This window comes from Dipodomys merriami, unplaced genomic scaffold (genome assembly GCF_024711535.1).
Source record: "Dipodomys merriami isolate MVZ:Mamm:240054 unplaced genomic scaffold, mDipMer1.0.p SCAF_19, whole genome shotgun sequence".
NCBI lineage: Eukaryota > Metazoa > Chordata > Mammalia > Rodentia > Heteromyidae > Dipodomys > Dipodomys merriami.
The window spans coordinates 34347198-34360465 of NW_027203270.1; the positions used below are offsets into that span (position 1 = coordinate 34347198).

The window sequence follows — 13268 nt, forward strand, 5'->3', positions numbered from 1 at the left end:
GAACCATTTCTCAGGTTTAATGCTGCTGTCTTTTTTCTTTTGCCAGTCCTGGGGCTTGAACTCTGGGCCTGGGTGCTTTCCCTGAGATTTGTTTGCTCAATGTATGTGCTTTACCACTTCAGTCACAGAACCACAAACAGTTCAATAGAAAACATTGTTTCCCTTTCTCGGGGTTCATTTCAATAAGCATCATTTCATATGACCTTACACCCACTTCCGGCTCACTGTATGAATGTTTAAAATCCTGTTTAATTAATCCAAGTTAATTGTGGCTTCCATCATATAATGATATTGACCCACTTGTAAGGAAATGGAAAGACTTGGGGAAAATTATATTAAACAAAGTAAGCCAGACTCAAAATAAAACCCATAGGTTTCATGGTGTCCTTCATTTGTAATAATTAGTATATGCCTATAAATCTACAAGTAAACCCAATAGATAGTAAAAGACAAAACATTTACACTTGGAAAGCTTTCTTAGTAGTAGTAGTAGTACTTCACTACTCAAAAAACTATTAGCAGAGGCACAGAATGGATATTATTATAAGGTAGAAGATATTTCTGAACTAGGGAATGGTTTAATGAAAGGTGATATTTTGGAAAAGTATCAGGTATTTACATATTTTATTGAACATAGACTGTATAGAGGGAGATAGTCTGGGACATGACTGAAAGAACTATAAAGACAAAATTCAGTGGCAATAGGATCTGCTGAATACTGAAAAGTAAGGGAGTAATAGGAAAAGAACTCCGTATTTAAAGCACAATTCTAAGAAATTAGCTAGTAGAGGACCAAGTTATCATGATGGAATAAATGTATACAGTTTAGAAATACAGAGAAAAAAAGCTTGAAGGATTTACTAATACATAGTCTTTTGATGGAGAGTATTCTAGGGAGACTTGAAGAGGTATTAAATACAAAGACATCATTTAAATTACAAACCCTGACTATAAACTTGAAAGTTTATAGAGACTGAAAGCGGTTTCTTCCTCAAGATACAGAATAGGAAAACCCATCTTGCTCCAGAACCTTGGAAATCTACCTGGTGTCTTTCAGTAACCAGAAAGCTTTTTTTCCATGTGCTTCAGCTATATCTTTTTTTTGCATTTGTTTATCTAATTTTCCATGAGCTTAATCTGAATGTAAACCTAATTTATTCTCTGAGGATAGAGTAAAACAGCTTGTCTCTTTTCAGAAAAAAAAACATGTGGTCTGAATTATTTATTTCTAACTTCTTAAGAAGATTATAAAATGCAGTATGAAAGGTCAGGATTAATTAAGGAAAATGGTGTGAATTTCAACAGAAGAAATATATGTTAATTGGCAGAAAAACCTGCTATAGCCATTACCCTATTGATATTCAACAAAACTTGACTGAACCAAAAAGAAAAAATCTTATTCTTCACAACTTATGTGTTGTGATAATGCTGATTTTGGTGTTGAAGTGAATTCAGTGTTTGAATAACATTTTTTTTTCTCACAAGTGCCTCTCACTGACAATTCTTTCCCTTCCAGTCAAAGATGAAGGGAATCCATTAAAAAAAGTTGGAAGAACCCATAAGACAGCTTGGGTTTAGGAGAATGGCAGGGTTATGAAAGTAGCAGCCTTGCCACAAAGTTCCCATAGTCTCCAGACAATGCAACTTTAATGACTATACCTTTTATCTTAATGGGAACTCAGATGGGCTTCCCATCCATTTAGAGGTATTTGTGCTGACTGAGGCACATTGGGTTAATGCATGTGGCAAAGACAGTGCTGATCTAGGAATCAGAAATAATGGCTCTCTGACTCTCGATTCCACAATCTAACTTCTCTTCCCTAACCGCACTTGTCCACAGCGCACTTTTAACTTGGATGCATGGCAATACTGCATCTAGATTGGAGCAATGAAAACAAACACACAAGTTAACGGTCCTCAGAGAATGTATGACCAAATAGAAGGAGACAGGGCATGGAAACAAATACAGCCCAATAGACTTTAATGTGCTCTATAATAAGATATAAAGGAATAAAATGTTTTTGATCCTTCCAGTCCTTCAACCTCTGAGTCCATGACACCACTCAGCTTTTGAAGTGTTTCTTCCCTTCACGAGAGTGAATGTAAGCTCTACGCCAGCAGGAAAAAGTATATGCACATACTAACAGCTCAATAAAACATATGGAATAAACTTGCTGAGTATTTGCAATCCTGTGACATTGTATTGAATGCTTGTTAAATGAATTTAAAATGTACTACCTCTTATTGATCTAATAGAACATTCTTATTCCTGGTTTTTCCATTTCCCCACATTTAGAAGAGCAAAATAAACAAATGCATTGCCTTTCATAAAATACATGCATATTATTTTTCTTCACAAAAACCTTTACTTCAGATTGTCTGCTTAATGGGCTTCATGAACTCTTGCTGCTACTCAATTCTGCCATTGTGGTGCAAGAAGTTTTTGGTAGGTTAAGAGATGAGTGACCTGAATTGTTTTCGGTTAAAGCTATTTATTTAAGAAAAGTACTTCACAGATCTCTGATTGGACAGGCATGTAAAACTCAATAAAGCATTTCCATAGACTTTGTTATTTGTATGACAACATTATCGTGGTTTTGCCCGCTACTTTAAAAATCAAAACAGGAACTAATTTTAAGAATTTTTGTTGTACCCAAGGATAGCAAGAGAATAAGGCTTTTTTTTTTTGAATCTTGTAGAAGTTAGACTAAAAGCTAAGGAGAATAGTCTAAAAAAGTTTCCAGGCTAGACCCAGGAAATTAAGCCCTATCTTAATAGTAGATACAGAATGCTCAGGGAATGAGAGAAGATGCCAACTCACTTTCCCTTAATTTGTATGACAATGCTATTTTGGGGGTTTCAATAAGGAGATCACTGAGTTCATTAGTGCTACCCAGAAAAATAAATCAAATATCGAGTTCCAGTTCTTATTTCTGAGGCTAGTATAATTCTTCCAGACTGGTAGCTGGTAGAACCTGCCTGCCTCTACTTTCTGCTTTAACACACACTCAGATCTAGTTGTTGTTTTTTTTTTGGGGGGGGGTTGTTTGTTTGTTTGTTTCCTGAACACTCAAGTGTGCCATCCAGGGAGCAGATTTCACAGTTTGGGAAATATGAATTAAGATGCAACACACTGATGGTTGGGGAAGTAGCTCTTCAACTATAGAATAAGAATAGAGAAATTCTCTAATAGAGACTTAAATGAAATAATGAAATAAATAAAATCATCAAGTGCCTTAGATTTTGGAGGTACTCAATACCTGCTACCTCTCCTTGGTGCTACTTATTTTAAAAAGCCTGTAATTGGTTGTTTCTCATTCTAGATCCTGCTCCTGCACACAACAAACTAGCAAGGCAGCACTTGGAAAACTCCTGTTGTCAACCAATGCTTGTACCCTGTTATTTTCTTGCTGCTCTGGGTCCAAGGGGAACTAAAAATGAATTACGGAGAACCACAGTATAATTTTCTTAGATAAGCAAAACAGATAAGCCAAGAAAAATATCAATGGCATACATATTATTAGATCAGTTGATGTTTTCTAGATACCATCCTAAGTGATGTATTTATTACCTCATTTTATTAGTAGCAAGATGGCATGTCAAAACCAGTGTTAGTACTGGCATTATTCCAGCATTAAAGAAAAATCTGAAGTTTAAATATACCACAAACTTGACTCTAATATAATACATAATGGAGTACCCCGTGGAAAAAAGTTACCTTTCAATCAACTCATTCATCATTCCATCATAAAAGACATTTGTACATGTAACTTTTAATAGGAACCTATTTCTATCATCTATCTGCCTTTATTCACCTAGAAAATACATAAATTCTATATATGCTTATCTTAACATAAACTATATATATGTTTTATAAATGTATGAATACATGTATGTATCTATCTTTATAGAGATAGATAGTATAGGTACAGATAGATTATAGATAGAGGTCATCTATTATTTTACCCTAAATAAAAATTAGCATCCAACAGGCTCTTTCCAAAGAAAGATTGCATGTAAATGTAAATGCAACACACAATTACTGAGCCTAAAATGGATATCTAAAATATTATTTAATTTCTTCCTTACCTTAATATTGATATTTTATTTTAATATGCTATTTTAATGCCTTGAAGAGCTGTAAGATTTCTCTCCTCACTTTGGCTATGCTCAGAGGAATATGGAAAGCTTTATAATTCTCAACTCATCATCAATTCACACATATACATATATAACCCCGCCCCCCTCCACCATGTGGATATATCAATATTTCAAATGTCAGGTAGAATAATCATTTCAGAGCAAAAAGAAAATAATCATTTATTTTTGTTGATAATTTTGCTTTAATGTAAACATCAGTTCAAGCTTGATAATAAATGGCAATGGACAGGTCTCCTTCCATTTTGAGAATACCATCAAAACTGGTTGGGTTTATCTATGCTTCTGCTGGTTTACAACCCTGACTTCCTACCCAAATCATGTTGATTTCCTCTTCATGAAATAACTCCCTGTGAATGATTTTCAAAAATTACTAGGCTCAAATTGGATTGTGACTACAAAAATTTGATGATAGACTCATAATGTTGAAGAAAAGCATGTGTTAAGAAGACTAAGCTAATTGTTGTGAAAATCTGTTGGTCCAAATGCAGAGTTTGGTACTTTATCTCTTAGATCTACACAAAGTAATTTTGCCAGTCTTCTCTTCTCCAGTGAAATTATGTTTGTCATTTAAACTATTGGACATAATGGCATGGTCTCAGGAACACTCATCGTCCTCAGAATTAGATTGAATAAGTCAGCAGTTTACAAAGTTTGCAAGTCTCACTGCTTCATAGTAGAGTGTGATAGATCTGGAGAAAGCATAGTGACTTGTCATACAATCAAGCATGGAAAAAGAATGCTAATCATCCCAGGAGAATTTAGCCCATAAGAAAAATAAAGGTTTTGAGGTTTCTGAAGGCCCAGAGCAAAGTGATATACATTCAGTGAATCAAACATGATTATTATACAATCAAATATGATTGTATAATAATATGAACTTATAAGTTTATTCCTTGTGGAAGAATGATAAAGAGATAGTTTTCAACGTAATCTGCCATCTGGCCTTAAAATATAAAATGCTCCTAGAAAAAAATTAGTTAAATAAGAAAACTCATTATTTATTCATGTTAATGTTAATATTTACAATGTTTTAAAATTTTAACATCCCAGAATTTTAAGAATAATTGTATAAGCTAACACTGTAATGGATTACAAACAAAATTCACAGAAGAGGCTAATAGACAAGGGAAATTATCTGCAATATTTTTAGTCATCAAGGAAATACAAATTCAACCAGAAATATGATTTGTTTTTCATCTATCATGTACTAAGTATATATACGGTGGATAAGAGAACACACTGATGATGAAATGGTTGAATGTCTTCTCACATTTTCCTACTAAAAATGCGATGTATTCTACTTCATAAGTCAAAAATCTATTAAATTTGAGTTATTATTTATCTCACCACTGTAAAAAAAATGATCAAAAACGATTGTGTAACAAACAGACTAAAGGAGGATATTCTTAGGGGAGGGGAGGAACCCAAAGATGTAACTCCTCAACACATCTAAAATACCATTTATCAAAATAAATTCTATGAAATGTAAATGTGATATTTTTTGTTGGTGTTGGTGCTGTTGTTGTTTGGTTTTGTTCATTTGTTGTTTGTCCTTTAGGGAGGACAAAATGGGGACACAGAAGGAAAGGAGGAAGAGTGAATTAACATACTCATAGCATTCAATGTACACTATTTAAAACATGAACTATGTAGCCTGTGGGCAGAGATGGGAGGGGGGAAACTGGAGCACAGCAAAGCAAGGGGTGAAATTGCCCAAAAAGACTGATCCTCATTATCTGACCTGTGGAATTGCAACCTATCTGTACAACTCCTTAACAATAAAACTACAGAATTATATTTTTAAAGGTTCATGTGAAACCATACTTGTGTTGATTTAACTGTAAAAAATTTCTAGTAGATAAGAATGATTACATGCTTAGATATTGTCTGAGGCCACATTCTTTTGTCACAGCTGTAATAGAGTGTGGGGCAACAGGAAGTATTGCTAAGCATGCACAGTGTTCAAGAAAGACCCAACCAAAGGGAATTATATAGCACCCCAGGTCAGCCATGCTATGATCAAGAAATCCTGTGCTAGACTGAGCTGATCTCACCCTAGGGAGATATTTCAAAACAAAGTGATTCATTATTTTCATGTGTGTTCTCAGATATAGATTAAATACATATCTAAGTTCCACGGACTCCAGTACCATGACACATGTGTACTAGACACACCCCAGGTAAAGGACTCTACCAAACATCACTCACCAGAACCTCTGAGGAATGTGAATAGTAAGAGGAATTTTCCTGGCAGAGGTGTTCTACAAAGACTGGAAATGCTGATTATTTCAGTGCTGATGCATGAATGTAAGGTTGTGAGGATCTTGAAAAACTGAGGAAATGTAACACCTGCAAAGAGCTCTAGTAAATCTCTAATAACTTGCCCTGAAGAAATAAAGACCCATCTATCAGTTAATTTATAACTCATGAAAAAAATAAATATGTATATATACACACATATACATATATATTTCTTTTTGTAAAAATATTGTACTGAGGGGTCACAGTTACATGAGTTGGGTAATGAGTACATTTCATAGTGAGCATTGTTACCTCCTCCTTTGTTCTCCCCTACCATCATTTCCCTCCCCACTTCCCCAACTCCTCCCCCATCACAATGTAAAGTTCATTTTTTTTATTTTTTTGGCTTTAATATATATTTTTTATTGTAAAGATACTATACAGAGGGTTACAGTTACATGAGTAAGGTAATGAGTACACTTCCTATTGAACATTGTTACCCCCTCCATTGTTTTCCCCTTACCATCCTTTCCCTCCCTACCTTCCCCGAAATCCTTTTTTTTTTATTGTGATTAAGTGATTACATAATTTCCCGAATTTCACAGTATTGTGGAATAATGATGCTCATTTAAAGTCACAAGTTCATTCTAACTTTCCTGGAGCAAATTGTCTATCACAGTCTATAACATATATCGGTGTACACATGTTATACACCATACATGTGATCAACAGCATGGGGATATTTAGTAGTGGTTCGACCAGATGAGTGGGAGTTCTTTGTTTCTTAAGTCCTGTTAGTTTTGTTGTATCACCTAACATTTTGGATTTAGCATCCACTTATCAGGGAGAACATGTACCGTTTGTCTCTTTGCTCTTGGCTTACCTCGCTCAACATGATTCCTTCTAGCTCCATCCATTTCCCTGCAAATGCCATTATTTTGTCATTTCTAATGGCTGCATAATATTCCATTGTGTATAGATAATTTTTGGATCCATTCATCTGTGGTGGGACATCTGGGTTGTTTCCATATCCTAGCTATTGTGAACAGTGCTGCAATAAACATGGAGGTGCACGTGTCCTTGTATATTGGTTCCTGTTGTTCAGGGTAGATGCCTAGAAGTGGTATGACTGGGTCATAAGGGAGGTCAATCTTTAGCTTTCTAAGGACCCTCCAGACTGCTTTCCAAAGTGGTTGTATAATTGTACATTCCCACCAGCAGTGTAATAGGGTTCCTCTTTCTCCACATCCCCTCCAGCATTTGTCATTGGCTGATTTGTGGATGTGGGACAATCTGACTAGGGTAAGGTGGTATCTCAGGGTTGTCTTTATTTACATTTCCTTCACCACCAGGGATGATGAACATTTCCTCATGTGTTTCTTTGCCATTTTTATTTCTTCATTTGAGAAGTCCCTCTTTAGTTCCCTTGCCCATTTAGTAATTGGTTTGTTAGGTTTGGGAGGGATTAGTTTCTTGAGTTCCCTGTTTATACAGGATGTTAACCCCTTGTCTGATATATTGCTGGTAAATATTTTTCCCAATTAGTTGTTGTCTTTCTAGCTTGGTTGCGATAGATTTAGCTGTGCAGAAGCTTTTTATTTTAAGGTAGTCCCATTTGTTGAGTCTCTCTCCAATTTGTGTGACCCTGGGACTCTGTTCAGGAAGTTCCTTCCTGTGCCTATTAGTTCAAGTGTCTCTCCTACTCAGTCCTGCAGTAGTTTCAGAGATTCAGGTTTAATGTTAAGGTCTTTAATCCATTTTGAGTTGATGTTGGTGCATGGTGATAGGCTGGGGTCCACTTTTAGTTTTCTGCATGTGGCTGCCCAGTTTTCCCAGCACCAGTGATTGAAGAGGCTGTTTCTTCCATTGTATGTCTTTGGCTCCTTTGTCGAATATCAGCTGGCTGTAGGCCTGTGGATTTATTTCTGGATCTTCTATTCTGTTTCATTGGTCTTCGGGTCTGTTTTCGTGCCAGTACCATGCTGTCTTTGTTTTTATAGCTCTGTAGTAGAGTTTGAAGTTCGGCATGGATAGCCCTCCCATATTGTCTTTATCCCCTAGAATTGTTTTGGTTATTCTAGGTCTTTTGTTGTTCCATATGAATTTTTGGACTGTTTTCTGTACTTCAGTGATGTACGTCATTGGGATTTTAATAGGAATTGCATTGAATTTGTATATTAGTTTTGGAAGTATTACCATCTTTACTATATTAAGTCGGCCTATCCAAGAGCATGGGAGGTCTTTCCATTTCCTAGTGTCTTCTGCAATTTCTTTCATAAAGTTCATTTTTAATGCAATTTTTATTGTTAAACAAAACTGTATAGAGGGGTTAAAGTTACATGAGCAAGGTAATGAGTACATTTCATAGCAAGCATTGTTACCTCCTCCTTTGTTTTCCCCTACCATCGTTTCCTTCCCACCACCACACCTACACTTCCACCCCCTCCCATTTTCAACATAGTGTCCTGTACATCTCATCATCACAATGGGTCAATTTGCATCCTCATTTAAGCATTCTGCTATATCCCTTCTCCTCCCCAAATTACAAAATTGTATATATATAAGATGCAGAACACTGAAGACTTAAACAAAAACTTCTTTGAAGAGGAAATAAGAATAGTCAATAGACACATGAAGAAATGCTGCTCAACTTCTCTAGCCATAAAACAAATGAAAATCAAGACAATGGTGAGATTCCATTTCACCCAGTCAGAATGGCTATAATCCAGAAATCTAGTAACAACAGATGCTGGAGGGGATGTGGCCAAAAGGAAAACTTACTGCATTGTTGGTGGGAGTGTAAACTTGTTCAACCACTCTGGAAAGCAGTATGGAGTTTCCTCAAAAGACTCCACATAGAGCGCCCCTATGACTCAACAATCCCACTTTGGGGCATTTACCCAAACAATCACAAAAAACGGTTCACCAAAGCTACCAGCACAACCATGTTTATCACAGCATTATTTACCATAGCTAAGATGTAGAACCAACCCAGATACCCCTCAGTAGATTAATGGATCATGTGGTATATATACGCAATGGAATTCTATGCCTTCATCAGAAAGAATGGCACTGCCCCATTTGTTAGGAAATGGAAAGACTTGGAAAAAAATCACACTAAGTGAAGTAAGCCAGGCCCAAAGAAACATAGGTCTCATGATTTCCCATTTGCAATGACTAGCACATGTCTAGGACAAGCAGAGAAGGTCAAAGGCTATGTACATATGACCACATGAGATAACATTAAGCAAAATGTACCCCAAGATAGGGACAAAAGTGGTTTTTTTCTTTCTTGTTATTGTTTTTAATGTATTAATAATACACTATGTGATTCTTTTGTTTCTTTGTATGTTCTTCCCCCACGGTATAACCCCTGTTGTCACAGTGATTTAAATATATCTATATCTATCTATCTATCTATCTGTCTCTCTATATATACATATATATATATATAAAGAGGTTAATAAATAAATGCCACAGACTTTTAAATCTTAAACATCATAATTATCAATAACATACTGAAGAACGTACACGAACATAGTGAAGAAATGAATATATCCTTAGAAACACACAATCCACAAAGATTGAGATGAGAAGAAAGAGGATGTCTAAATATATCAATAATAATTCATTTTTTGCTTCAGTAATCAAAAAGGAAAGCACAGGGATTCTTACCAAACATATAAGAAAGAAGAAACATCACTTTTCTTTAGTTCTTCCAAAAGAGAAGAAAGTTATGGCTATGAAGTCTTTCCATGAGGCTAATATCACATAGGCACAAAAACCAATCCGATACACGAAGGTGAAATTATAGAGCAAGAATCCTAGTGACAATAGTTGGAAAACAATCCTTCACAAAAGATTATATGATCCTAGATAGATAGATCTATATTTATATTAATGTTGCTATATAAAATGTATCTCACAGAGATATATATATATATATATATATATATATACTAAAGTTATTTCTTTAATAATTACTTTAGCATTTAAGTGTATATGCTTACAGGCTCACTGATTTTAAGTTTGATCCACTGATGAATTTGCTGTGAATGGGCCCAAGGTCTAATTAATGACTTACAATAACACCTTTTGACAATGTAAAACATTTATATAACAGACACACAAAGGTAACCAAAGTAGAACTTCTCAACAATCGCTCTTGTACTTCAGGGATGATAATTTCAAACTTTAATCTTCAAATATAAACATTTGCTTTTACCAATAACTTGTCATTTTTATACCAAAAACAAAAAAACAAAAACCAACAAACATTATTCCTGAGTTTCCAGGATGCCAAATCAACTTCCAATCCAATGAATAATTTAGTACAATCTTTAATTAGTAATTTCTTAATGCCAATGTTAGTTTTACTCAACGTAATAAACTGTGCTTCAAGGTGTTGCTTCTAATTGTCCTGACAGAAACATGTGGAATGATAGTTCAGGCAGACAATCTCTCATCTATTTACAAGACAGTAAACAGGAGGTATCATATCAATTATTCGGCAAGCACGGGCAGCAATGCTTGCCTAAATACACAACAAAGCAATGAAATCTCACAGTTTCTGCCTAAGATTTGATCAAATAGGCAGGAGCGGTATAGAGAATACAGCATGCCAAAACTCTCACAGGGGTACCTAAGCTCATAGCAAGGTGCAGAAACACACACATATGTGCTCACGCATGAAGCAGCCACAGAGCAGGAATTCGGGAGATTTCCTACAATCAGGAGACTCCCTGTGCTGTGTGTGGCTTGCCAAGAATTCGGGCTCCGCACACCATGCTGCAATGATGATGCTATTCATTAGCTAGCAGGTGGCTAAGCTAATTGATTTGGGAGGCAGTGTGGTCTAATCAGAGTAGAAGATCAAGCTCTGGAGTTGGACAGCTCATCATCCATAATCAGCCTAACTATCGGTAACTCACTGGACGTCTTTGAGCCACCTTTTCAACCAACAGCAGGCATCACTTTAAAAATAATTTCTTTGTAAAGTCGCCATCAATGTAAGCTTCTTCAAGACATTTTTCATTTCCTTTCTCCTTAATCGTTGCTAGTATATTAAAAGGATGAACGAAATCCAAATATGTTCTCTCCCTGTTTCTCTCTCTTTCTTCCCCAACCCTTCCATCCCTGCCCACTATCCATAATTATGTCAGAGTCACTATTCAGGAAGAAAGCAAATCTATCTTTAATTGTCTAAGATAGTCCTGTAAGAAAGGTTCACTCATCATTGTCCTTCAATCCAGAAAAAACTGAGATTGAGTGAAGAACTCCTCTGGCAGACAGCTCTAGGGGATCTCCTTAGAGGGAAAAAGAACATTCTGGGATTATATGACTCAAATACAAGTCTTGGGTGATCCTATTAGGCACTGTCAACATTCCAGGGTCAGGACAATTAAGTAGCTGCCATTCAGGTCAATTCTGATTCTTTTTTTTCAAGAACCATTCTCCAGAGAGAAAGTCCTGCCTTTCAAAAACCCACTCAGATTCCTGAGTAAACACAACATGATACAGAGGCCTGTGCGCTCAGTGGGGAAGATGAGGACCAGCCTTTGATCTCAAGGGCGCCTTCATTTAGGACAAAATACTTGGAAGATGATAAAAGAGATGAAAGAAGAAAATACCTCAGAAAATCATAGTCCGGCCAGTGAAGTTTTTCCTAACATTTATATTTCGTTTGTATGTTTTGCTGAAAAAAAAATACTGCATACAAAATCCTGAACTGTGTTATACATGTCTATGGTATTTAGAGATCCTGGCACCATCTCTGGCTGTCTCCTCTTCTCTCTCCATCTCTCTTTCTCATTTACCACATCTCTCTTCCTTGACCTAGTCACTCCCTCCTCATTTGGGGATTTCAGATTTCACATTATATTGCTAAACCCTCAAGTAAGCTTCATTCTATTTGGGAGATATGTCCTGACCACCTAACTTTAAAGTCTGATCTACCTGGTCTTAGGAAACCTTTATTTTCTCTGTCATGGTTCATTACAGAATATGATCACTGCCTTTTCCTTTTTCTTACCATCCTATGGTGCTCAAATCCCACAATAATAAAGTTTCAATTAACATATATATAAATGGTGTGTATATATGCATACATATACATTTATATACATACATGCACATACACAGAAAAATGTAGGCGTGCGTGTAACCACTGTTCATGCTTGCAGATATCTATCATGAGTTTCTTATACCCTCTTAATTTTAGTACCTCCAGTGTTACTAGAATGAACATAGTGAACAAGAGGAAGTAATTAGAAATTTATATAAAGTTCATATATATATATATATATATATATATATATATATATATATATATATATATATATATAGCATTCACAAAGTAAATATAGGTCCTTTTCTGGTACATCAGCATGATGCCTGGATTCTCATGCATTTGTATGATATGTGCCTCCCTCAAATCTTGTTATGGCTTGGGCATATTACTCATCTCACGTGAAAATGAATAATAAATAAATAATTCTTTGTTCATAAAAATGAATGAATTGCTGGTATCGAATATAACTGGTCTTGAAATTATTAAATGAAAGAAGCCAGGAACAAAAAGCCATCTATGTTTTAATGAGATAAACATGATTCTTCTGATGAAGGTTTTAAGGCAAACAACTACATGCACTCCTTTGGAATGCTCAAATTACACATGAGGTGGCAGGTCATTCATCCTGGGTAGGTTCTTATTTGCAAGAAGTGTACCTTGTACATTACTGAAACTGTTCTGCTAGCACACTACTAGAGGTTTTCAAGTTACTGATTGAGTTTTGCATTAACCTAGGGAAGTAAAGCCATGAACTTTAAAGGTCATATCCATTCAAATGATGACTTCAGGGTTGCAT

General features: G+C 35.7%; 1 non-coding gene across 1 annotated transcript; it reads left to right on the forward strand.

Moving 5' to 3' along the window:
- Positions 1–12767: 12767 nt before the first annotated feature.
- LOC138831201 (small nucleolar RNA U13) lies at positions 12768–12871 on the forward strand. The gene has a single exon (XR_011373150.1). It is a non-coding gene; the product is annotated as a small nucleolar RNA U13 (small nucleolar RNA).
- The last annotated feature ends 397 nt before the right edge of the window (positions 12872–13268 follow it).